Below are 26,544 nucleotides of genomic sequence, written 5' to 3'. Positions count from 1 at the left end.
CATCTATTGCATGCACCTGCTGTGGGGCTTAAATGAGTTAAAATGCAAGAGCACCCTGACAAATATGAAGTGCTTTGTAAGGACAAGTTTTTATGGATATACCACTGCAAGAAAAACAAAATGCAATAAGTCACAAAATAAAACAGAATGCCATTCCACATCATCTTCCTAAAAGTAGGATATAGCTATCATTCCATACAGGAACCTGATGTGTTAGAATAAAATGTCCCTAAGGTTAGAATTTAATATAGGTGACTATTTGTTACACTGATACCCATTTTGTATTTTAAAAACTACTTTATGTGGGAAAATTTGTCGGCATATACATATAAAAAGTTATTTAAGAATGCTTTTATAAATAAGTCTCAAAAATAAATGTTCAAATTTTTAAGAGTAGTTATCTTTGAAAACTGGAATTACAACTTTGGGGGTAGTGCTAAAAAATTATTTCAATTTTGGGGGGAGGGCATAGTTCAGTGGTAGGGTGTGTGCCCAGCATGCACAAGGTCCTGGGTTCAATCCCCAGTACCTCCATTAAAATAAATAAAATAAAATTTAAAAAAACCTAATTACTTCTTTCTCCTCAATAAATAAATAAAATTTATTTAATTTAATTTTTTGGTCAATAAGCATGCATTTTTTGTGAAATCATAAAATGTATTTTATAATAATTCTTCTTTGCCTCAGGAAAACTCCTAGGGCATTAGATGTAAAAATGTCGTTGCAAAATTAATAAGAAAAAATGCAGAAAAATAATAAGGCAAATGGGAGCAATGATTAGAACCTTAATTCTATCTGTAACAAAAAATACAGTTCAGTGACCTCAAATAAAAAGAATTATTCCTTGCAAATTTTCTATGATTGGTTGCTCCTGTGTTGCATAGAGTAACAACAGCTCAATGTTATTCTCATTTAGAGACCTAGGCTCCATCATATAGAACATCACTGGATACCATGACAGAGGGAAAGGAGAGAAGCAGACAATTTCATGAGATGTGATACATGTCACTTTTGTTGACTTATCACTGGCCAAAGCACATTACATGGTGATCAGCACTTAGGTCTACCACACTGTTTTTTATCAGTGAATACTGGGGGAAAGACAGACAGAATTATCCTGTCCGAAGACTTGTCCCTCACACATATTATTTATACTTTTCACAAAAAGTAGAATGCAGTTCTCAAATTTATGACCTGTAAGTCACTTAAGAAAATGTGTGGCCAACAGGCACATGAAAAGATGTTCAACATCGCCAGTTATTAGAGAAATGCAAATCAAAACTACAGTGGAGTATCACATCACACCAGTCAGATTGGCCATCATTCAAAAGTCTACAAATAGTAAATGCTGGAAAGGGTGTGGAGGAAAGGGAACCTTCCTATGCTGTTGGTGGTAATGTAAATTGGTTATGGAGAACAGTATGGGGGTTTCTTTAAAAACTAAAAATGGAGTTACTATATGATCCAGCAATACCACTCCTCGGCATATATAAGGAGAAAACTCTAATTCAAAAATATACATGCACCCCAGTGTTCACAGCAGCACTGTTTACAATAGCTGAGACATGGAAGCAACCTAATAGTCCATCAACAGATGAATGGATAAAGAAGGTATATTTATACAATGGAATATTATTACTCAACTATAAAAAGGAATGAAATAATGTCACTTGCAGCAACATGGATGGACCTAGAGATTATCATACTAAGTGCAGTAAGTCAGAGAAAGACAAATATCATGTGATACCACTTACATGTAGAATCTAGAAAAATAATAGAAATGAATTTACTTACAAAACAGAAATAGACTCATAGACATAGAATACAAACTTAGGGTTACCAAAGAGGAAGGTGGGGGATAGGGATAAATTAGGAGTTTGGGATTAACAGATACACACTACTATATATAAAATAGATAAACAACAAGGACCTACTGTATAGCACAGGGAACTTATTCAACATCTTATAATAATATAATGGAAAAGAATCTGAAAAAGAATGTATGTATATAAAACCGAATCACTTTTCTGTACCCCTGAAAGTAACATGACATTGTAAATTAAGTACACTTCAATTTAAAAGGGGGAAAAAAAGGAAATGTAGTCAACTTATTTTAGAAACCAATAGTAAAACTACTAGCATCCTTCTTTTCTTCCAATCAGTAAGTGTAGACTGACAGTTTCTGCACCAGGCTCTGGGAATACAATGATGAAATGAGCTAGTCCCTTCCCTCATGGTACCTTATGGTCTAGAAGAACTGGAAAACAACACTCTGCACAAAAAATGTCTCTACTTCATGACAGAACTAGAAGTTAAAATCTGATTTTAAAACAATAGAATCTGGGGTTTTTTTTCCTCTTTGGAAAATTATAGACCCTCTCTCCACCCACCCACCCACCCCTCAAAATTAAAATTAACATCATTGTCCAAATGAATAGAGACTATAAAATACCTGAAAGTAATCTGAATGTCACCAAGAATCATCACCACTTTGAGAGCGGCTAAACAAGAAGCATATGAAAAGCCTGGGAGGCAGAAGTAATAAAGGACACCAAAGGTCTGTTCATCGCGTGCACTTCCTGCTCCCAAAGACATTACAGCCTAAGGGAGACACCAAAAAATGTGTGGACTCTGTTAGCCTTTGTTTGCTTGTATTTTTTCCCTTGAACGTGCATGTATTAAGGAGATTAACCTAAAATTTGCTTAGCTATTTTTCCAAAAGCAAAGATAACTTTAATAACAATACTGTAAGTGCAAATTCATTAAAAGATATTTGCCATTTGATCCCTCAGTATTGTCCACTAGAAATTATTAGGTAAAATTTGCACATGGAATTACTGCACAACAAAATATCTTTCCTTGAACTATAATTCTCTATGCCTCTCTTAGTCCTATGCTGAATGCAAATCGTACCAGGTAGTTAAGAACCCATCACTTACATTCACTCTGTCGATCTCAAATAGGTCAATAAAGATTGCTTATTACCTCCTCTGGCCAACCACTTTCACCACATTGGGCATCTCTTCAAGCACAGCCAGTGTGAAAGGCTATTATGTCAGGGAACGCTAAACACTTTTTTTTAATAGCGATATCTGGCATCGTCTTTCCACTTGGTTGAAGCATTGAAGCATCAAAGGCAAACTGCACTGTTAAGAAACACAGTTCATACACTGTGCCCCCTCTCTACTCAACATACAGCTTCTCAGTGCCCTGCCACTTGTGTCCTGCCAATCAGCACTCATGACTTCACCACAGGGATATACAGGTTCACTGACCCACCAGCTATTGAGGTAAGTTTATATTTATAATATTTGAGAAAACGTGTCAAATGTTCCAGATAAGGAAGCTTGGATTTGTGTTTTCTGTGTGATAACCATGCTCTTCTATCTTCTCTCTATGGCTTTGAGTGATGTTAACTAGACTTACCTCTTGGTAACTAAACAGAATAAGCTGAAGTTTTATCATTCTGGCTCTAGCAGCCAAAAGCTCTTTCAGTTAGCGGCTACAGATCACCCTGTGAATGTCTGGAGAATTAAAAACAACAATAAACTGTGCTAGGTAAAATATATATCCACAGAATGGTTAAATTAGAAAGGAATTTGGCTAGACTTAAAGATTAGCCAAACCTACTCCAACAATAGGCAGACATCCCCTACAAAAAATTTCCTTCATATTTAGCATCTAAAATACTATTAATATTGTGAGTCAAGTTTTCTTCACAACAAAATATTGTTCTCTTACAGAAATAAAATGTCCTTACGAAACCACTACAGCAAAGGTTCTCAATATATTCAGTAGTCATTATTGTAGTCAGTTAAGGTCTGTGTGCTATGTATAAGCCTTCCTTGTTTTATTTACAAACTCAAAAAGGAGGTGAAAGAAATTGAACTAAATAACTAAACGTAAAAAATTGGAATGTCAAGTTTAAAGAAAAAAGTAACACTTTTCCTCTTGAAAATCAACATCCTTAATCATGTTCTAGTTCTATATCTATCATGTGAAGTCTAATTGTATTTTTTCACTACTGCATCAGAGCAATCTTGATTATTTTTAACACATTTATTTTAATTAAAAGTGGTATTATCTTGTCCAGCTGCTGAGGAAAGTGTCAAAAAGTCATATCCAGGTTTTTGTTGCTCTTGCTTTTTTTCTGTTTAATTTTTTTTCCTTAAATGAAGCATATTCTAATAAATGGGGCAACAGAGCAAACACAGAGGCCAAAAATGTATTTCCTTGAAATGGAAATCCAAAGCACCAGACAACAGTTTAACCATAGAGTCTTCTGAATCGTGGGATAACAGTGAATTCTAGCAACAGAGCAGTAAGAGAAGGGCACTGGTGAAGAAAATAGTGGGGTTTTTGTGTATTATTAAATGAACCTGCACTGATTCAGTACAAAGCTTCCTATTAAGGAAGACCAAAGCTGACCACTCACAGTTTCACTCTGTTCTATGGCCATTGAATGAGACCCTGGCTCATGTCCCATGATTCGAATCTATGAGTCAGATTAGAGGACTGAGCAAGAGAGTTATAGCCACACTCATCATGTTTTGTAAAATTTATTCTAATTTTGTGGGGTTCTTTTAGTGGGTTAAACATGTTTCACATTGGAGGAAATATTTTAGAAATCCATATATTTTAAGAAATGTTAAACATTTTTTCCTAAAAGTACAGCTATGCCAACTATACTTGGAAAAAGATGATTTTTCTCTCCTATTCTGAATTAATGCTGTACGTCTATAGAGCAGCAAGTGCAAAATTAGTTCTTTTATTACCAATAATAAAGTTATAATAGTCACCATTTATTGAACACTTATCATAAGCCAAGCCTGTGCTTAGTACATGTATTACCTCATTTAATTCTCAGGATCTCTAGATGAAACATTATTATTATTTCTGTAACCACAACTACATGATGAGTTCTAATTTGTAGTCAATAAACTATATATTTAAAGCATACAGTTTAATACATTTTGAGACATGTGTATACCTGTGAAACTATCACTAGAGTCAAGAAAATGTACATATCCATCATCCCCCCAAATTTCCTGGTGTTACTATAATCCACCCTCCCTTCCCATCTCAGCTCTATCCCTTTTCCTCCCATCAAGCAATCACTGATGTGCTTTCTGTCACTACAGGTTTTGATGTGAAGGAACTATAGTTCTCATACACAGCTGGTGGGAATGTAAAATGGTACACATATTTTAGAAAAGAGTTTTTTGGCAGTTTCTCTAAAAATTAAACATATAGTTATGTGACCTAAACAAACAGATGTGACCTAGGCAGTTCACTCCTAGACATTTATCCAAGATAAATAAAAGCATATATCTAAAGACTTGTGCATGAATGTTCATAGAACTTTTATATGATATGACATGGTTTACATTTCAAAAAGATCCTTCTGAATGTTGAGTTTAGACTACTATAGGAAAAGTGAAGAGCAGAAGGAGTAAGACCAATTAGGAAGCTCTTACCATAATGTGGACTGGGATAACAGTGTGATGTGATAGCAACGTGGTGAGATGTAAGCAGATCCTACACAAATTTTTAAGATTGACATTACTGTATTTCCTGATATAGTGGATGCTTGGTGTAGGAAATGGAGAGGAGCCAAGGATGTCTCCTAGACATTTGGCCTAAGTGATTGGAAAAATGGAGTTGCTGTTAACTGACTAGGTAAAGAATTAAGAGGAATAGGCTGGGGCAGGGTGAGATCAAAGGCTGGCTTGGGATATGTTAATATTGAAGCACATGTTAGATGTACAGAGGAAGATGTTGAGATGGCTATTGGGTGTATAAGTCCAGATCTGAACCAAGAGGTCAGAGGTAGAGATAAAAATTTGGGAAGTTATTTGTAAACAGGTGGTATCTAGATATGGAATTGAATGTAGAAATAGGAAAGATATAGTCCAAATTCTCATCTCTAGGACCATGCATGAATAATATGTCTATGAGATAAGGAAGAACAAGACATGTAGATTAAGAAGGAACAGCTGGGCATAAGGAGGAAAGCCAGGAGACTGTAATATGCTGGAGACCACTTTTTAAAAAGTATTTAAGGGAAGATAGGGTAAAATGTCCTCTCAAATGCTTCTGGTTGGGTAACTAATATGAGGAGAGAGGATTGGACATTTGATTTAGCAACACGACCAATGGTGGCTTTGATGAGAACAGTATCATTGGAGTGATGGGCATTCACTACTGGTTAGGGTAGAATGAGGAGAGAGGAGTAGGAGACAGGGAGTATAAGTGAGCCTTTTTAGTTTCTCTGTGAAGGAGTGAAATGAAGTGGCAGTTGAAGAAACATGCAGGATCAGTAAAAGTACTTTTGTTTGTTTTTATATTTGTTTTTATGTTTTGTTTTGCATTTTGTTAGTCAGTTTACAGTATAGCTTAATATACTTGGTGGTCTTTGATATGCTGAAATTTGATATATAACATATTTAACTGTACGTATATTTTTAACTTTTTATTTTGAAGTGATTATAGATTCAGAGAAATTTACAGATAGTGCACAGAAGTCCTTATACTCTTCACCCAGTTTTGCCCAATGTTTATGTCTTATATGACTAGCATACAATGGCAAGACCAGGAAACTGACGTTGGTATAATGTGTGCGTAGAGTTCTAAGTCATTTTATCACTTGTGTAGATTCACGTAACTACCACCACAATCAACATACAGAACTATCCCATCACCACAAAGATCTCCCTTGTGCTAAGCTACATCTTTACGGCCATGACCTCCTTCATCTCTGCTACGATTCCTCACCACTGGCAACCAGTAATTTGTTTGCCATCTCTATAATTTTGCTTTACTGAAATGTTATGTAAATGGAATCATACAGTATGTGACCTTTTGATATTGGCGTTTTCTCACTCAGCACAATACTCTTGAGATCCATCCAAGTTGTTGAGTGCATCAATAATTTGTTCCATTTTATTGTACATAGTATTGATGTACCACTGTTTGTTTAACCATTTACCACTTGTACGACATTTTAGGGATGTTTGTATGTTGAGGAAATAATCTAGTAAAAGAGGGGGAATTCGGTGGTGCAGGAGAGAGTGAAATTGGTGGAGCTATGTCCTTGGGTGAGCACGTAGAGCATAGGGCGCTCAAGCGGAAAACACAGACACTTACCTAATGCAAAGCTTTTGCAGTCAGCGTTAGTGGGTAAAAATGCAAGCAAATGGGTGTGGTTGCAGGGCTAGTGGAAGCTCTTTCCTGATGGCTTCTCCTTTCCAAATAAATAAGCAAGCAAGTTCATCAGTTGAGGGAAGGAGTGATGGAAAGTTGTTGCAGGTTGGAGGAGAAAAGAAAATGTATTCAACAAGCATCCAGGAGAGTAACAAGTGAAGAGATCAGAGACCTGCCCAGTGTTATGCTGCAGCACGGAAGGTCCACAAAGATAATAGCTGTGAATTCAAAGCCGAAGCAATCAGCATGGCTGTGTTTTGCTCCAGCCTCATTCAGCTGCACAGATGCTGGTGCAGATGATGCAAGAGGAATAATGACTTGAGGTAGGCAGAGAAGAAATAAGAAAAATAAAATTTAAAAAAATCTAGAGTTTGGAAAACAGTATTTGTTTTCAAAAATGTGAGGCACACTGTAGCCAGTAGAAGTTTTGCAGATGCAAGCAGCTTAAGAGATAGTGACAGGATGCCTTGAATTATAACGAGAAAGCCAATCCTGTTATGTTCACTGCTAACCAATACCCTGAAAAGCCTATCGATGTGCCACAGGTGTAAGCGCAGGAGTGATTCCTTTGTCTCTTAAGGGGCTGACACTTAGCACTTAGTATTGGCCTTTCTTCAAGGAGGGTTTGGGCTATCTTTAGTCAGTTCCCTCTGTCACTGGTACTTCAGTTTCTCCAGCCATTTGAATATCTGTAGGTCTTTGACGCTCTTTCACAAAACACTCATACCTACCCTGCTCAGCTGTTCTGATAAACCATTGCTATTTTTTGCATCTATCAGATCTGAATATCACGTCAGGGAAAGAGAGGTGTGGTAAAGGGCTTCTGCGGGAATTTTTATTTTCCTGACTGACTCACTTGGCTGGGGTGTAAGGACACAGAAGCTCTGCAACTCCTCCCACACAATGAATTTGATGCAGAACATCCCAGTGCAATTCCTGAACAGATCATGCCTCTTGCGGGCCAGAGACAACAGCACGTGAAATAGCCCAGGGTTGTGTGGTGTCTACGGCGATCAACATGCCTGTGCTCTTACAAAGCAGGCTGCACTTGGCTGAGTACAAATATGACATCTCTAGAAGCTCTGGGAAAAGGACACAGAAACAATGCCTCAGTCCAGAAACACCTCCTCATCATGTTGGTACAGCCCTTCCAGCCTGATGCACCTTCCAGTACCCACTATTGAAAACTCAGTGGTCAGTCAGCACCATTTCATCGGCACCTCTGCTTTTTAACAGACTGGAAGCTAGATCACTTTCTAATTAGTGTAATTTGTTTCAGATATATTTCTGGCATTCAGTTTAGTAACAGCTAACCAGGAACAAAAGCGTCAAGTCTCATTCCCTCCCTCCCTGTCATCATCCATCCAGCCCCCCACCCCCATCTTTCTCTCTCAATTTCTAAACCAATATCCCCGCCTCTAACAGAAAACAAACAAGGCGTCACAGTACTTATCTGGGTCACAGTACATCGTTACTCAGGCAAAAAGAATAACAAATAGTTTAAGTTCTGTCACCAGCAGAGGTCAAAGGGACGGCAGAATCAAATCTGCGGGCCTTTCATTAGGGGCCTTCCCTGGGCTCTGCCTAATTACCTTAATTTTCCAAGTCCCTCTAAGTCAGCGCACAGTTCAAAACACAGTTTAAAATGCTCTTCCCCAGCGATCAGCATGTTTACTGTCGTCTTTAAACAACAAATACTGCGTCTATAACCTTTCATTGACCTGCTCCATTTTAAGAGACTTAAAGCAAAACTGACTGAGTGAAGCGACCTCACAGGGCTGCGAGGCCGAGAGCAGATCGCCTCGTCCAGCAGCAGCAGCCTGTAAGGGAGACGCGTTCCTACAGGGAGCACTTCACAGAGCAGTTTTCTTGGTGTCTGCTCTAGTGCCCAGCTTACAGAAATGCCCAGGGCTCCCTGGAAATAAGAGGGACCAGGAAGCAGGTGGGTGGGTAGTTGTAAGGTGCAGGCTGGTGCAGGCCCCTCCCCTGCCGACGCTCTGCAGGCCGCAGGTCCACAGGGCCCCAGGGCCCTTCAAGGAAGAGAGCTGGGCGATTTCCCAGGTCCGTCTTCAGCACTGTTCCCACTGCTCCTTGGCACCTTCATGCTGCTGTTCAGTGACCCCCACTGCCCCTCCTAGGCCGTATCCTCTCTCCACATACTTTTCTCCTTCTCATCCACAGTCGCCAGGGCTTGCATTTTGCCAGTTCCTTCAACTTGCCAAACTCTCACATCAGGGTTTTGTGTACATCGCTCCCTTTGCCCTAAGGACTCTTCACCTGCCTGGCTCCTCCTCGTTAGTTGGTTCTCATCGTAAACATAACCTTTCTCAAGAGAGGCCTTCCCTTTTGCAATTATTGAACCTTCCTATAGTGAGTATATGTTTTATAACTTTGAAAAAATGCACCCTAAGACAAGGAAGTATAATACTTAAAAAAAAAAAAAATAGCCAAGGCCCCCATCCCACCTGTGCCTTAAATGCTACCCCATTTCCTTTTCTTCGGCTGGTCCCAGAAGTCACTCCCCCACATCCTCACTCGCCTGCCAAGGCCCTTACCTCTCCAGCGCTTCTGGTTTCTCCTCAGAAACCTAGAAAAACATTCTCAAATTGTTCCCACCCTATTAAATAAAAGCCTCCCTCTACTTATGGTACACTTATGCTTTGGAATACTCCACTGTCCAGCATAATCAGTCTATTTATGCCAGACAGAACAGAACAACAGTCTATTTGGTAAACAGATAGCAAAACTCAGTGCAAAGCATGAGCCCAGTCTTGTTAAAAAAGTAAAATGTGTGTGGGTGTGTATATGTGTATGTGTGTATGTACAGAACAGAGAAGGAAAGGATGTATGCCAGAATACTAACAGTGGTTACCATTATGCCATTATCCATAATTATGTTTTATATTAAATTTATAACTTAGCATGAATGTGATTTTTAAAGTGAAAAAAAGAGAGGCCTTTCCCAATGATAGGCTCCAAATTAAGTCTCCAGCCCATCACTATCCCTCATCACTCCCTGGTCTGGTCCTTCTTTGTCATAATTTGACATTTTCTACTTATTTGTTCACACAAATTCAAAAAAGAAGTCTATTTTGTTCACCATTGTATCAACACAATACTATGCCTGGCCCAGTGTAAAAGTTGCCCTTTATAAATAATACTTTATTTTAATAAAGTTCTTTTCATTGAGTGCCAATTACATAAAAAAAAAAACACTGATTAAGTGGTTGGTACTCTGTCCCCCAAGTAACCTGAACCACCCAGGCCTTCCCAGCACTGTACCATGACTTTGAAATATACTTCCTCATTTAATTATCAACACAGCAATGTCATATTATACCACTTTCACAGAGAAGAAAACTGGATGGACAATAGTTATGTGATTTGCCCAAAATGTTTAGAAATGGCAAAGCCCAAATATAAAGTTATGTAAGCATTTCAAGCATGACAGCAGGCCAACAGGATCTCATCATAGATTACTGTCTAATTTTGACTCATTTTCTCATCTGTCAAATGAATATAACAGTCTCATCTCCCAACATTGGTTTGAAAAGTAAATTATGTATTTAAGTTAATGAACACAATGTCTGACGCATAGTAAGTGTTCAATAAATACTGATTTTATCATGGTAATTATTATTAATGTTGTTATTGTCACTAGCTTTGAGTTGACACTGTAAGACCAGAAATTTTAGCTCACATCTCTGAGAGTTTCCACACTAGATCCTGTACGTTGTTGGAAAGTGAGGGGATTCCTTGAAACTCCCCCGTAGCAGCACTCTCCCCTCCATGTGAGACATCCTCTATAATACTGCATTTGCCCCTCTATTTATTTATCAAGATTGAAAAAAAAAATCCTTATTCTGAAAAAAAATGTCATTTGATGATGTGTAATAGGTCTTTCTTATTTACATAAATTTGGTGGAATTTATAAGTATATGTTCATCAAAAAAATAAAACCCTTAAAATTTTACTTTTATTTTTGTGAGGTTGTTTTAAATATGTGCTAGGTGCTTTCTTAGATTTTGCAAAAAGGTTCCGGTTTTATTTTATGCTACCTGACAATTTGCTCCCTTGGGGATATCATTTGTTATCACCCTAATCATCACTTTGAAGCATTCTCGACAATTATGCTCAGAACAATTTGTTCAACCACACCTTGTTTAGGCTACATTCAGATTTAGCTCTGCTCACTGTAAAACTAAATCAGTGCATTTGTACCTAAAACAAGTTTGCAATTACCTCCACGGGGATTTTCAGAATGACTTCATGTGGTGAGTGGAAACATTAATCTGGGTGCTTAACTAGTGCTTAGGTATTAATTGGCACTCAGCACATATTAAAGACCATTGCGTGGCACAGTTTAATAAAAAAAAAAAAAGTTCTGCTAAGTAACTAGCTTCTGTGGCTTATGTTTCAATACAGAATGATGCAGATGATTGAAACTATCATTTGTACTATAGTCACTGCATTAAAAATCAGGTTAGAAGGAGTCATGAAATTTAGAGTTTTGCTCTCAGCCTTAAGAATTCTCCTCATTATGTAAGAAAACTATAAACAACAGTTTCACGATTGGAATGATATTGCAAAAAATGTAATTCTATTACTTTTAAAGAACTTTTAATGTAGATGGAATGACTCGAATCAATGCTTGAACACTTTTAACCAGAGGTATAGATTTTATGCAAGATAAGCATTCATAATTTTATAAAATATTCTTTCTTACAGAAGACTGTACTTTCCCTAGATATTTCAAGTGAATAAAACTAATAAAAACAATTGAGTTCTTTTCATAGTGTAAAACATAACATGATTGCCTAAGTAAAAATAGAGAATATTGAAAAATGTCAATGCATGAATCAAATTTTCCCAAGATGACTACTGGAGCTAATACAATTCTAGTTTTCTGATTCATTTACTCAATCACTCATTCATTCGTTCCTCATTCAGTTAGTCACTGAATATTTATTGATGATCATATTATGTGCCAGGCGTGATTATTGTCATGGGAAACAAACATAAAATAAACAAATTTAAATGCCCTCGAAGAGTATCCATTCTAGTTGGTTATGAAAGATGGTCAATAAAGAAAATAAATAAGCAAAATCTATAGAAACTTGGATGGTAACTCCAATGGAATAAATAAAGCAAGAAGTGGGAATAAAAAATGCTGAGTGTAGATTTGGAATTTTAAAGAAGAAGGTCAAGTCAGGTCTTACTAAGAAGGTGACATTTAAACAAAGACTTGAAGAAGAGATGTTGGCTCACAACCTTCTCAGAGCTTCCTGAGTGTAACCTGAAATTGGCTCCCATATGCAGAAAGCAGAGAGAGATAGAAAAAAGAGGCAGATTCCCTCCAGACTGATAGGTGGCACTTCCAATAAGGAAAGGAGCCAACTAGAAAGGAATGCTAGAATCTTAAAAGTTTACATAGAGTTCTTAACTGGGCTCAGTCATGTATACCATCCACATACACATCCAGATAGCCTTAATATCTTATCTCCCTCTTGAGGCTGCTTTTTTGGACAAGTTATAGAGTGAGGAGGGCCAGAAGAGCATATGTTCTAAGGATGGAGAGGAAGTAAGGGGCCTCCGATTGCCTAGGTCCAGCTGATGGGTCAACCAGCATCACATCCTCTCTCAATTACCTCCTCCAACAAGAGAAGGGAGCAAGATTTTTGCAGAAATCTTGAGAGAAAGGGAGTTCTAAAAGAAAGAATATTGAGAATAAATGCTCAGAGGTAGGTGACAGAGTGGCTGGCATGCAGGAAGAAAATTAAGAATGACAACGTGACTGGCATGTCATTAGACAGGAACTGAGAAATGAGAGCTGGAGACAGAGCGGTTATTGACGTCAGAGTTAGTAAGGTCCTGAAACCACTGTAAGGACTTTTCATTAGAGCTGAGTGAAATAGGATGTGACTCAACTCTTTATTATGTCTGGAGAGACATTTTAATCATCTGCTGTTTCCTACACATTCTATAATAGTGTTCACTTGGTAGTACACTAAAAGGTTTATGGTTGAATTTCAATATTTTAAAAAAAAATTCTTGATTGTTACAAAGATCAATAATAAAGCTGAACTAAACCAGATTTTTAAGTTAAATGCATTCCAGAAATGGAGAGAATTTTGTCAAAATAATTTGTCTTCATTTAAATTTGTTAAACTGTAGCAGAAATTTCTAATGGTCTTCTAATGTCTTTCTTTCCCTCAATTCATAATAAAACTCATACAGGCTGTGTGACTTACTACCAGACAATAGGATACAAGCAAAAGATACAGATCCAACTCCAGGCCTTAAGAAAGAATGTATGTTACTATCTTTACTCTTTCCCTTTTGTTGCTGCCTGGAAGTCAATGAAAACTGAAACAGAGATGGCAGCAATATTTTAAGTTGAGCAGTTACCCAACCAGCTGTGACTGCTTATCTCTGGTTGGTAATTACGGGAAAAAGACAAAGGCCTGTCTTTTTGTGGCCCATATTTTGCACCAGCTTAACCTGCACTCTATCAAAGACACTAGCAAAAGAAGAAGTTAAATCAGACAGAATTTCTAAAATTTTAAATTACTTCATTATAATCTTTAACCATCTGATACTCACTTTAAACTTCTTTACTTCTTTCTACAAGGATAAATGCAAATATAATTCACTGTATTTTTTTTTTAACAAATAAGAAACAAGAAGTCAGATTTCCAGTCAAGATGGAGTGGTAGGACCACGAACTTGCCTCTCCTCGCGACTACAACAAAACCACAACTGAATGCTAAACAACCGTCGAAAAAAAGACTGGAACCTAGCAAAAAAGATCTTCTGCAACTGTTAACATAAGAGGGAACCACAGCAGGACAGTAGGAGGGGCATGCTTGTGATATAATTGGGCTCATAACCCGGGGGTAGGCGACCCACAAGCTGAAGAATAGTTAAGTCACAGAGGCCCTCCCACAGGCGTGAGAGCTCTAAAACCCACGTCAGTCTCCCCAGCCTGGGGTTTGAGCATTGGGAGGAGGAGGAGACCCCAGGACATCTGGTTTTGAAGGCCAGTGGGGCATGGTGCTGGGAGCCCCACAGGACTGGGGGAAATGGAGATTCCACTTGCTTGGGAAGTGTACACGGAATCTCATGTGTGCCAGGTCTAAGGGTAAAGGCAATGATTTCACAGGAACCTGGGCCAGGCCTGCCTGCTGGGTTTGGAGGGTCTTCTGGGGACATGGCGGGATGGTTGCAGCTCACCCAGGGGACCTAAAAGCTGGTGGCGGACATTCTGGGAGATTCATCTACATGAGCCTTCCTGGAGGCTGACATCTTGATTGGATCATTAGCACCAAGACCTAGCCCCACCCAACTGCCTGTAGGGAAGCCTCAGGCCAAACAACATACAGGTGGGAACACAGCCCCATCCATCAGCAGACTTCCTAAACCACAAAGGCCTCTAGACACAGCCCTACCCAGTAGAGGGACCAAGCTTCACCCAGCAATGGGCAGGCACTGGCTCCTCCTGCCAGGAAACCTACATAAGCCTCTAGTCCAGCCTCATCCACCAGGGGCAGATATCAGAAATAAGAAAACAACAATCCCAAAGCCTATGGAAGGAATCCACAAACACATAGAAAGATAGATGATAAGAGGCAGCAAAGGAATTACCTCCCAGAGCAAGGTACAAGATAAAATCCCAGAAGAAGAAATAAGTGATGAGGAGATAAGCAATTTATCTGAGAAAGAATTTAAAGTAATGATGGTGAATATGTTCAGAGAATTCAAGAGGAGTATAGATGCAAAGAGTGAAGTCTTTAGCAAAGAGTTGGAAAATATAAAGAATACCCAAACAGTGGAAGAATAAAATCACTGAAATGAATAACACACCAGGAGGAGCCAAGAATAGACTAAATGAGGCAGAAGAACGGATCAGTGAGCTAGAAGACAGATTAGTGGAAATCACTACTGCAAAACAGAAAACAGAAAAAAGGATAAAAAGGAATGAGGATAGTTTAGGAGAACTCTGGGACAACATAAAGCACTCTAATATAGGGGTCCCAGAAAGAGAAGAGAGAGAAAAAGGACATGAGAAAATTTTTGGAGAGATAATCACTAAAAACCTCCCCAACTTGGGAACGGAAACAGTCACCCAAGTCCAGGAAGTGCAGAGAGTACCACATAGGATCGACCCAAAGAGGAATACACCGAGGCACATCGTCATCAAATTGACCAAAATTAAGGATAAGGAGAAAATATTAAAATGAACGAGAGAAAAGCAACAAATAACATACAAGGGAACTCCCGTAAGGTGAGCAGCTGATTTTTCAGCAGAAACTCTACAGGCCAGAAGGGAGTGGCACGATATATTTAAAGTGATGAAAGGGGAAAACTGACAGGTAAGAATACTCTATTCAGCAAGGCTCTCGTTCAGATTTGAGGGAGAAATCAAAAGCTTCACAGATAAACAAAAGCTACAAGATTTCAGCACCATCAAGCCGGCTTTACAACAAATGTTAAAGGGACTTCTTTAGTCATCAAACCAAAAGAAAAGGGAACAAAAAGAAGAAAGAGAAAAAAATAGACCCACAAAAGATTGCTTTGGCTGTTCAGGGTCTTTTGTGGTTCCTTTATAAATTATGGAATTGTCTGTTCTAGTTCTACAAGGACTGTCATGAGTATTTTGATGGGGGTTGCGTTGGATCTGTGGATTGCTTTGGGTAGTGTGGCTGTTTTGACAGTGTTGATTCTTCCAATCCAAGAGCACAAGAAATCTTTTCATTTCTTTGTGTCATTTCGGTTGCCGGAGTATAGGTAACCTCCTTGGTTAAGTTTATTTCTAGGTATTTTGTTATTTTTGATGTAATGGAAATGTTTGTGTCAGTTATAAAATTCTGGTTTTTAAAGTGAAAAAAAAAAAACTGAAGAGTGGCAAATGGCAAAGTATCCTTCTTTTTTATGGGTGAGCTGTATTCCATTCTATATATATATATATATATATATATATATATATATATATACACACACACACTGCATCTTCATTATCTATTCAACTGTTAAAGTGCACTTAGGATGCTTCCATATCTTGGCAATTATAAATAATGTTGCTGTTAATAGCAAGGTGTATGTATCTTTTTTAATTAACTTTTATTTTGTGGTTGGCTTTATTCCTTTGATAACTATGTAAGTTTAAAAAGCTAAAGCTCTAAACAGTCTTAGAAACAATGAACAGTATATATATGTAAATTAAAAAATATATGTGCAGTGGGAAAAAAAATGAGCTATCAAGCCATGAAAGACATGGAAGAAACTTAAAAGACATATTACTAAATGAAGGAAGCCAGTTGAAGAAGTCTACAAACTGGACGATTCCAACCAAATGACATTCTGGAAAAGGCACAGCTACAGAAACAATAAAGGTAGTAGTTTCCAGGGGTTGGGGAGAGGGAGTGAGGGAGGGATGAGTAAATGGAGCACAAGGGATTTTTAGGGTGATGAAATTATCCTGTATAGTACTATAGTGGTGGCTACATGACATTATGCATTTGTCAAAGTGCACAGAATGCATAACATCAAGAGTGAACCCTAATGTAAACTATGGAATATGGTTGATAATAATATGCCCATGTTGGTTCATCAATTGTACCAAATATGCCACACTGATGAGGGATGTTGAGGATAGGGGAGTATATATGTATGGGTGGGGAGTGCTATGTGGGAACTCTATATTTTCTGCTCAATTCTGCTGTAAACCTGAAACTGCTCCAAAAAAGTTAAGTCTATTAAAAACAAAAAAAAAAAAGAAAGAAAGAAACAAGAAGTCCATAACTCTTTGAAATCTAATTTTCATTCTACTTTTGATGGAAAAGGAATGAGAGGGACTTCGGAAATAATTTGAAGAACTGCTCAAAGAAAAACTGTATTTTATGGCACAAAAACACTTCCTTTTCTTGTTGCTAATTAGAGTGGTAGTTATATCAGATTTGTTCAGGAACACGCGGGTAACGAGAGTTACACATGGCACAGGGAGGATTTCACTGAACTATGATATTTTAATATACTTGTTGCAGGAAGAGAAAGAGAGGGATGAGAGAAAGATTGATAGAGAAAATAAAACAAAACAAAAATTAGGTTGGAGAGGACTATAGTGGAGGGATATGGGCTAAAATAGCAAAGGAGAAACTTGAAGAGAGACTCAAAGAGAACCAAAGAAGAATATAGCAGAAGACTGTCAAGCACCATGTGTGGGAATCTGTTTATTCCCAGTTTTGTTTTGTTTTGTTTGCTGCTGTTGTTGTTGTTGTTTGTTTAAGCTAATGTCCTGAAAGATCTTCACTAAACTCAGAAAACAGTTTAGAATATTTGAAACTCTCAGAGCTACTGTCTGAGTAGTTGGGTAGAATAAACAAAACACCAATGGGGCGAGAACTAGTTGTGTTGGTTTTGCTTACTTTTCAAAGTTACTAAAGAAAGTATCTCAAGGACTATCTTACAAATATCTTTTAATGGACTATAGTCTACCTATGACTTTTGTCAGAGGTATAATATTTACATGAATATTTCCAACTGCACTTCAATTATTTTTTGCTTGAACTCTCCTAAATAATTTTGCATGTATGGTAGATTAATTGATCTGTTGCTCATACTTGTTAGAATTAGAAAGCCAGTAGGTTGAGAGAGAAGAAAAGAAAAACAAAAACAAAAAAACTCAATGCATACTATTTTGGAATACTGAAATGACAATTATGGAAGCTTGAAGTCAATTTGAAAGAGAAATGTAAGATATAAGCATCTATTGTGGGGGGTGTGTGTGTGTGTGTATATATATGTGTGTGTGTGTAATGGAATATTACTCTGTCATAGAAAAGAATGAAATAATGTCATTTGCGTTGCAACATGGGTAGACCTAGAGATTATCATACTAAGTGAAGTAAGTGAGATAAAAAAAAAGACACAAAAGAACTTATTTACAAAACAGAAACAGACTCACAGACATAGAAAACAAACTTATGGTTACCAAGGAGGAAAGAGGGTGGGAAGGGATAAATTGGGAGTTTGAGAGTTTCAGATAATACTATATATATAAAATAGATAAACAAGAAGTTTCTTCTGTATAGCACAGGGAACTCTATTCAATATTTTGCAGTAACCTAAATGAAAAAGAATATGAAAACAAATGTATGTATGTATATGTATGACTGAAACATTATGCTGTATATCAGAAATTGACACAACATTGTAAACTGACTGGACTACAATTACAAAAAAGAAAAAAAGAGAAAGATGAATGTCATACAATATCACTTATATATGTAATCTAAAAAATGATACTACGAACTTATTTACAAAACAGAAATAGACTCACAGATGTAGAAAACAAACTTATGGTTACCAATGAGGAAAGGGAGGGGGAGGATGGGATAAATTAGGAGTTTGGGATTAGTAGATACAAACTACCATAGACAGAATAAATAAACAACAAGGTCCTATCATATAGCATAGAGAACTATATTCAATATCTTATAATAACCAATAATGTAAAAGAATATGAAAAAGAATATATATACACATAACTGAATCACTATGCTATACACCAGAAACTAAGACAACATTGTAAATCAACTATACTTCAATTAAAAAATATCTAAGCATCTATTAAACTCAAAAAGCATTATTTTTACGTTTTTCTGATATATTTTTTAAAATCTGACCCTAACATCATTTGGGAGTACTTATTTGGAATGCCTGAGAGATCAGCATGCTGGATAACATCTAACATCTTGTTCAATCCTTTGAAGGGTGTTAAGAGAACTCTTATCACTTGTATGTAATTACTTCTCTGTACATGTTAATTCCAGGCAAACTAGTTTGTAAAAAATAGTTCAGAGAACTCAGCATAGCATACAAGAATATGTCTTCTAAATGAAATAAATTAACTACCTCATTTTTAATTCAAAACACAATATGAGCTGATAAAGTTCTGAAAATAAAAAATATCCCAAGTAGGAGGCACAATCTGTTTACTAGATTGCTCATGTTTTTCTTTTTCTAAAAAAAAAAAAAGAAAGAAAGAAAAAACCTCATGATAACATGTAGGTCTGATATAGAATAATCATAAGAAAAATTAAAAATGAGCAACTCAGCAACCACCTTCTAGTGTGATTCATGTGCCAAGTGATCAAGGTAAAGAGACGACTCCCACAATGTGAAGTTCAGCTCCTTTTGAAACAGATTACGCTGTGGATCACTAATTATCCAGTCAGCTTCAGTTGTTCATATGGCTAAATTAAAAGATAATAAGTAATCAACCTAATTATTCTGTCATCTAAATAATGAATAAGCTCACCCTTCTTTCATTTGCTCTGCAAAAATTAATTTATTATATAATTTGAGTCTAGCACTATAAAATGTAAGAAATCATAAATGCCTTTGCCCATAAGAAGTTGAAAAACGTGGGGAAAGAAGGAAACACCATCATCTCCCACTAGAAGCAGTGTTGTCTCTGTGAAATCCATCCTCCTCTCTGCGTTTAGGGTGATCTTTACAAAGGCATATCTGATTGTGTCATCTCCCTCCCCTACCCCTCCAACCAAAGACATGAACTATTTCATTCAATTTCCAATGCACTCAGCTATAAATGCAAAACTCCTCCCAGGGTTTTTAGTGCTCTTCCTAGTCCTCCCCTAGAGACCTTCCAGCCTGGCCTCTCACTGTGCTCCCCCTCTCTGCCTCAGCCACACTGGCCACCCTTCCCCTAACCATGATGTCTTTGGTTTTGCTTTGTCAGGTTCATTCCTATTTCAGTTCTAAGCATAACTGTCACCTCTCTGGCCTCCCTTTTTAGGTCAAATTCTTTATGTATAATATTTTACAGCACCACGAACCTCTCCTCTGTGCTTAGGGGTTAGAGACAGTTGTACGGTTATGTTATTAATTAAATTCTATCTTCCTCTCTTGGCTGTGAGCTGCAAAAGTAGAAAAACCATGTTCAGTTTTCCTCATTATTGTAAAAGAAGTGCTTTCTTGAAGAGCCTGTCTCCTGTAACTCCTCGGTAAATATTCGTAGAATGACTGTTACTATTAAGTGAAAAACGAAGCCTAATTCAGCATTCTATCAATGGAACTTCAGAAAATCCCCTCCTTACATTAATAATGAGTTTTAATCTTCAGCTTAAACTAGTCATTGGCTATTGATTGTTTGGGTTTTATTTGTTTGTTTCTTTGTTTTTGAAAAGCAAACCCTGAATTGCTCATATTAGCAAAGAAAATGACTGCTTCTAACCATATTGTAAACATTTACTCCATCTATTCAAATATTCACAAAAACCATATGTGAATTCAAAGGTGTTTCACAGATTTTAATCACTCAAGAGCATGAATTTGTAAATGTATTTTAAAATAAATGCAAACCATATTACTTCTGGGAATTCTGTTGTCTCACTCTGCCCTATTTATGGCAGATCAAGACAATGTACTTGCTGTGATTGATAAACTGAATTGTCAATTAAGTTTGTGCTTCTGTGAAAGAGACTTGGTGCTCCTTCATTTACCTGCATTAGACATTTTCCCAATGTTTTCTCCCTTGACTGAAGAATCAGAAATGACTTTTTCTGTTTTGAAAAATAAATCACTTAACCCCACTAAGTATTCCTCTTACCTATTGTTTTTATATTTTCATTGTTAGTTAAACAAGTTTGTGAACAAATAAATTACCAAGCACTTGTAACGTGTCAGGTTCTATGCAAAGTATTTTACCCGCACTATCTCATTTTAACATCATGTAGAGACAATTATTGGATTCTTTGAATAACTAAAGAGAAGTTTATTAAGTTGCCTCATTATCACCAGTTAATAAGGGGCATGACTGGGATTTTAGACCAGTTTTCCTTCCTTCCCAAAAGGTTACAGCAAGGATAAAAGAAACAGCATGAAGTGGGAGAAAGATCCCTAAACTTGAGTCTTTTAAAATCCAGAGATAAGCCATGACTCCATGACTAACTGACAAGTCACTAAAGTTCCCTATAATCCCCTTTAAAATAAGGAATATGTAGAAGGTCAGGGCCAAAACCATTGTCTGCCGAGCCAAAGTTAATTGATTCTCTGCTTTCCTCAGCTTCCCTTTACCCAGCCCCAAAATTAAGTCCAAAGAAAGAATGATGAATGGCTTAATGATCATGTACTATACAAGCAGACAGGAATGTAATCATACAGTCAGCATTTTTCATCTTCTAAACCATGTGCTTATCTTCACAGAGTAGAATTTTTAGATTAGTAGCATTTTTTTTTAATGTGGTGTATATCATTAGGAGATAAGACTACTACCAGCTGTTTGAAGGAAATAGGAGTTTTACTAAAAGAATCCATTGGAAGGAAGTGAATAAGACAGATTGGTGATAGGAGAGGAAATCAAGTCTAATGGCTCCATTTCTTATCCCAGCTTCCTATCTTTCTTACAAGTTTCAATCGTTTTTGTAAAGGATTTTAATATCTTCATTTACATCTCTATAAACTTATAATGTGGAAATTTTTAATTTACATAAAAATTAATGCTTGAAAAGTACTTCCAAATCCTTAGTATTTCAAGCATTTTAAATGAACTCATATCATAATATAGTCGACTATACCATACAATGTGATAAAACAATGGTTTTCAACAGTGTTGAAGAAATCTTAATTAGAGAGGCTAGAACCAAGATGGAGTACAAAGATCTACAAAAGTGATGCATGGCAGGTGTACTGAAGTTGTACAGTTTGTAATATAAAGAACAGTTGGATTAGATTTAGATAATGTGGGACTAAATTCCACTTTTTTCTATTTTTTTGACTATATTTTATGGCTGTTAAATAAATAATCTGGCATAAACTCACAAATTTTTATTCTCCCTTGTATAAGAAAGCTAATCAAAGGTAAGCTCCTATATCATATTCTTCTGTTATGCCATCATCAGTGTCTACATTGGCTGCCAAGCTCCCACCTTCAGATTCCCACTAGAGCTAGCAAAAAAAGGAGAAAAGAGAGAAAATAAGGTCATGTCCCTGTACATAGCATGCATACTTATACCACACTGGCTGAGACTTAGTCATAGTCACAAAGCAAGCCAGGAAACAGTCTTTACTCATGGTCATGTACATAACCAAAAATCCATGTACAGATAGGTAGATAGGTAGGTAGGTAGGTAGGTAGATGGAAAGAAAGAAAGAAAGAGAAAGAAAGAGAGAAAGAGAAAGAAAGAGAGAAAGAGAAAAAGAAAGAAAAGAAAAGAAAAGAAAAGAAAAGAAAAGAAAAGAAAAGAAAAGAAAAGAAAAAGAAAGAAAGAAAGAACGAGAGAAAAGAAAGAAAATTATCAGTGTCTGCCATGATGATCTTATGCAAGTGACATTACCTACCTAAAAACCAAATTCATCATCTGTAACAAGGATTTTAATATCTCTGTTATCAGAATGTGATGATGATGGCATATTTGAAAGTGTCTGTCACACCTGTAAATCAATGTGTTTACATTTAAGCCTTATATGGACTTAAGATATTATTTGTTCATAAGAGTTTGTGAATAGAAAAAAAAAAAAACCCTGCAAATATGCTGTTTATTACCAATAGAGGTATGACAGTTTGGGCATGAGTCAATGCATTTTTAAAGCATCGTTTTTTCAATATGATTTTAAAGATTCTGTTTCTAACAGAGAAATGACTCTCAAATATTAATCACTGAGCTTAATCTTCTACCACTTATAGCTCTCTGAGAAATATGACTTTCTTTCTCTTTAGCAAGGAGGGTTTTTTCCTAGTTCAGAAGCTCTGAAACTATTCAAAAGTGAGAAGTCACTGCAGCAGTCCCGTCAGATCGCCCTGCACCTGTTCACAGCCGCGCTGTGGAATGCTCAGGGGGGATTATTGTGTTTCAGTCACATTCCTACACACCTACCACTTGTACATTCTTCAGAAGTCTCTAATAAAAGCAGTCTCTTTTTAACAGTAACGCAACGTCTGTGAAGATAGATTATCTTTTTTATGGGATAAGGCACCAGACAGACAAAGGACTGCTAACTAAAAGCAAGGAGACTCCCATTTCTAGTGACAGGGGAAGTGGAAATCATCTGTCAAGATAATAAAGAGAAGCCGCTGAGTGCAAAGTTAAGCTTTGAATTCTTTTTAAGCAAACATGGAGAAAAAGTTGGATTATTTGTCCTCAAAGAAACTACCTCAGAACATTGAAGTTCCTTGGTGGATCCAAAGAAAGACTATTGCTGACAATTGGTAAAAGAGATACAATGAACCAGTTGTCAGACATGCCTACGGAATGCCAATTTGTAAAATAAAACCCTTTGAACAACCAAAGGATGTTTAAAAAGAAGCTGCTGATTCAAAATGAATAACTTCACTTTGCTGTGTTTTCTGCTCTTGTATAGATCACCATTATTATTTTTACTTTCTATTTTCAGCAGAAATTTGAGTTAACCTTTTGTTCCATCTGTAGCTCGCCTTCTGAAGCAGTACCACCTCCTTTTCATTATTCCTTTCAAAAGCACTGAAATTTGCAAAACATGCCATTTCCCTCCCTCACTCTGTGGAGGAGGAGCAGAGCCAGCTTTTCAAGCATGAAGATTCCTAATAATCAAAGGAACTTGAGGGCTAAAATGAGTATGCAGAGCGGGTAATACTCAGTGCCAGAGCAGGTGTGATTGGAGAGGCAAAAAAATCCTCTTGCTCTAAAATTCGTTCTTTAGAAGCCTGTCAAAACACCTGGGACTCCCACTGTGACTTGCTGAAAATTTTAAGCCTCTAAGAAAAATTAAAAATATTCTCACGAAGATATTATTCACTAAACCACTACCAACCAGAAACATCTCAGCTCATACTGGTTTGCATGATTCTCTCTACCTGAGACCACTATGCTACTCTCCTAATTTCTTAGCAAAAGATAGTAAGAAGAAATTAGAGGCTGAGCTCCAAACCTTTTCTTAAATGAAGACACTGGTAAGATTAAAGGAGTTGCCAACTCCCTCTAAGATAGTATTCATTTAGTTTGTGAGATAATTTCAGCATTTGAGAATATAAAAGACAAAATTTTGCTCTGAATTCAATAGCATCATTAAATACTCTTTTTTCTTATCCACAGTAGCACTTTTATATATTTAAGACAGAGCTGTCTATGTTTACAAAATATAGATTTGTCCAATTCTCAGGGAGTATTCAAAGCAAGTAAGCAACTGGGACTCCTTATAGTAACATCTTGGCACTTTAACCTGGTGTGCTCCCTGGAAGGGCAGACGTGCGCACCTGGCTGTGCCAGATAGGCGGTGTCACAGGGAGAAGCTTGGCTGGGGGCTGGCAGGAGGCAGTCTGTGAGAGCTGGGCACAGAGGGCTGACTCTGGCTCTGTTGTAAAGACAGGTAGGAAACCAAACCATTCCCCCAAAATTCGGCCTTGTCAGTTCATCCCTGATGATGAATTTCCCACATAGGTGTGGAACGACATAGTAGATGATATAAATTTGCAGTGCAGAATAAAGGTTAAGGACTGGAAGAGGCCTTGGAGGTCACATAATCTGATTGGATGCACCACCTTATGGGCGATATCTAGTAACTGCCAGGGCAGGACTAACTGCCAGGGCCCTCTTTGTATGGAACTATTGACATTAACTAAATATTAGTCAGAAAAATATCATCAAATGCAATGTTTCCAAACATGTTGATACTGTTATACACTAAATAAATGTACTGCCTAAAAAGATTCTGCTGTGCATCCTTTGTAAAGTCTTATATCACACATAAGGTATAGAACTAGGCTCAGAAGACACACCAGTATTACTTCTGCCATAAACTGCATGACTTTTTGGCATGTTATCACACGGACTCATCTTTTGTTCTGATAAATGTAAATGTTAGACTTTTTAAATCTCTAAAGTTCCTTCAAATTTATTATTACCATCGTCATGATATGCCCTAACAACTTGAAGAAAGGTTATATTGAGATTGCAATAATATATTCACATTAAAAAATAAAAACTGTCACTAGAGAGCAATGGTATTATAAAGACATTACATTTTGAGATACCTTCAGTGATAGTAACTGAAAACTGTTGAGGGTCTGGCTCAAAACCCCAGAGTGACAAGTTTTCCTATTTGTACAAGGAGATAGTAATAATGTTAAGTTGATTTTAATCATTCTAAGTATTAAGGCCATATTAAATGTAACACTTTTTCTCTTGATAAGCAACTAAGACTGTACATCCACTGTCAGAGAGAATTGTAGAGATGAGGACAAAGAGTATATATTTTTGGCCCCAGTGTCCCAGATTGGCATGTATTTAGTCTCCTGGAGAGCTATTTAATTCCCCTTTATTGTTCAAGTGTATCCCACTTGAGTAAAGGATAAAAGGCATACGAAATTATTAACTTTCTACCAATTCCATTTGACAGGAGAGTGAAATAACTAACACTTGCCCCTAAGGCTATTTCTATATAAAAGTATAACCAACTAGAGAAAGGGGTAATTAATCAAGCAACAATTTTTCTATTAATTACCTAATATTTTTACTGACTTTCCCCCAGAGAATGAATTGTTTACATGGCCTTATGTAAACAGGACTTAAAAGAAGCTAAACACATGAAACAGAAAATCAAGCTGAGGTTTGTTTGGACTACAGTATTGCAAATGTCCATCTCTTATTTATTTAGTTCCCAAACATTTCTTGAATGTATAAAATATTTCAAAAAATGTCCTGTGTAAATCTAAAACTTTTCCAATTAATCACTGCAAAGTTCATTGTGCCTCTAAGGCATATTCAACTTTAATAAACATATTTGGCTATGTGAGAACATGGAGGGGAATGGTGGTACCTATGAGTGTGACGTAAAACCTGTTATACTGGTAACACACAACAGACAACTGGTCTTTTGAGTGCAGAGGGATGTGGCCCAAAGAGTAGAATAAATCATCGGAGTAGAAAAGAATACGAAAGAGTAAAATATGATTGTCAGATTTGCGTTGAACTCAAAGCCTTATTCCAAAGGGAACTTGAGGCTGATTTTGTTTATTAGAGGGGTTAGGGGATAATATTGTTGTTGCAAAATTAAAAAGTGTTTCTATTAAACTTGGGCTTCTGAAAAAAGTAAGAGACAAGGATAAGTATCCAAGAACTATTAACTCCAAAGCACTTAACATGTTTAGTTACTAATCAAAAGAAGAAAACAGACTTGAGTACTAGGAAAACTGTTCATTCTCTTTTTAGACCTGCAAAGCATTTTAATATATTTTGCCAGAGTCAGTTACAAACCCAGAATTGCAATTTATAAAAATCCACTATGGTTTCAAGAGATTTATTCGGGAAAAAAAAAAAAAAACAGAAAACAGAAAAACAAAAGAAA

The sequence above is a fragment of the Camelus ferus genome, chromosome 1 (assembly GCF_009834535.1).
Source record: "Camelus ferus isolate YT-003-E chromosome 1, BCGSAC_Cfer_1.0, whole genome shotgun sequence".
Classification (NCBI taxonomy): Eukaryota; Metazoa; Chordata; class Mammalia; order Artiodactyla; family Camelidae; genus Camelus; species Camelus ferus.
This window is presented reverse-complemented; position numbering follows the sequence as displayed.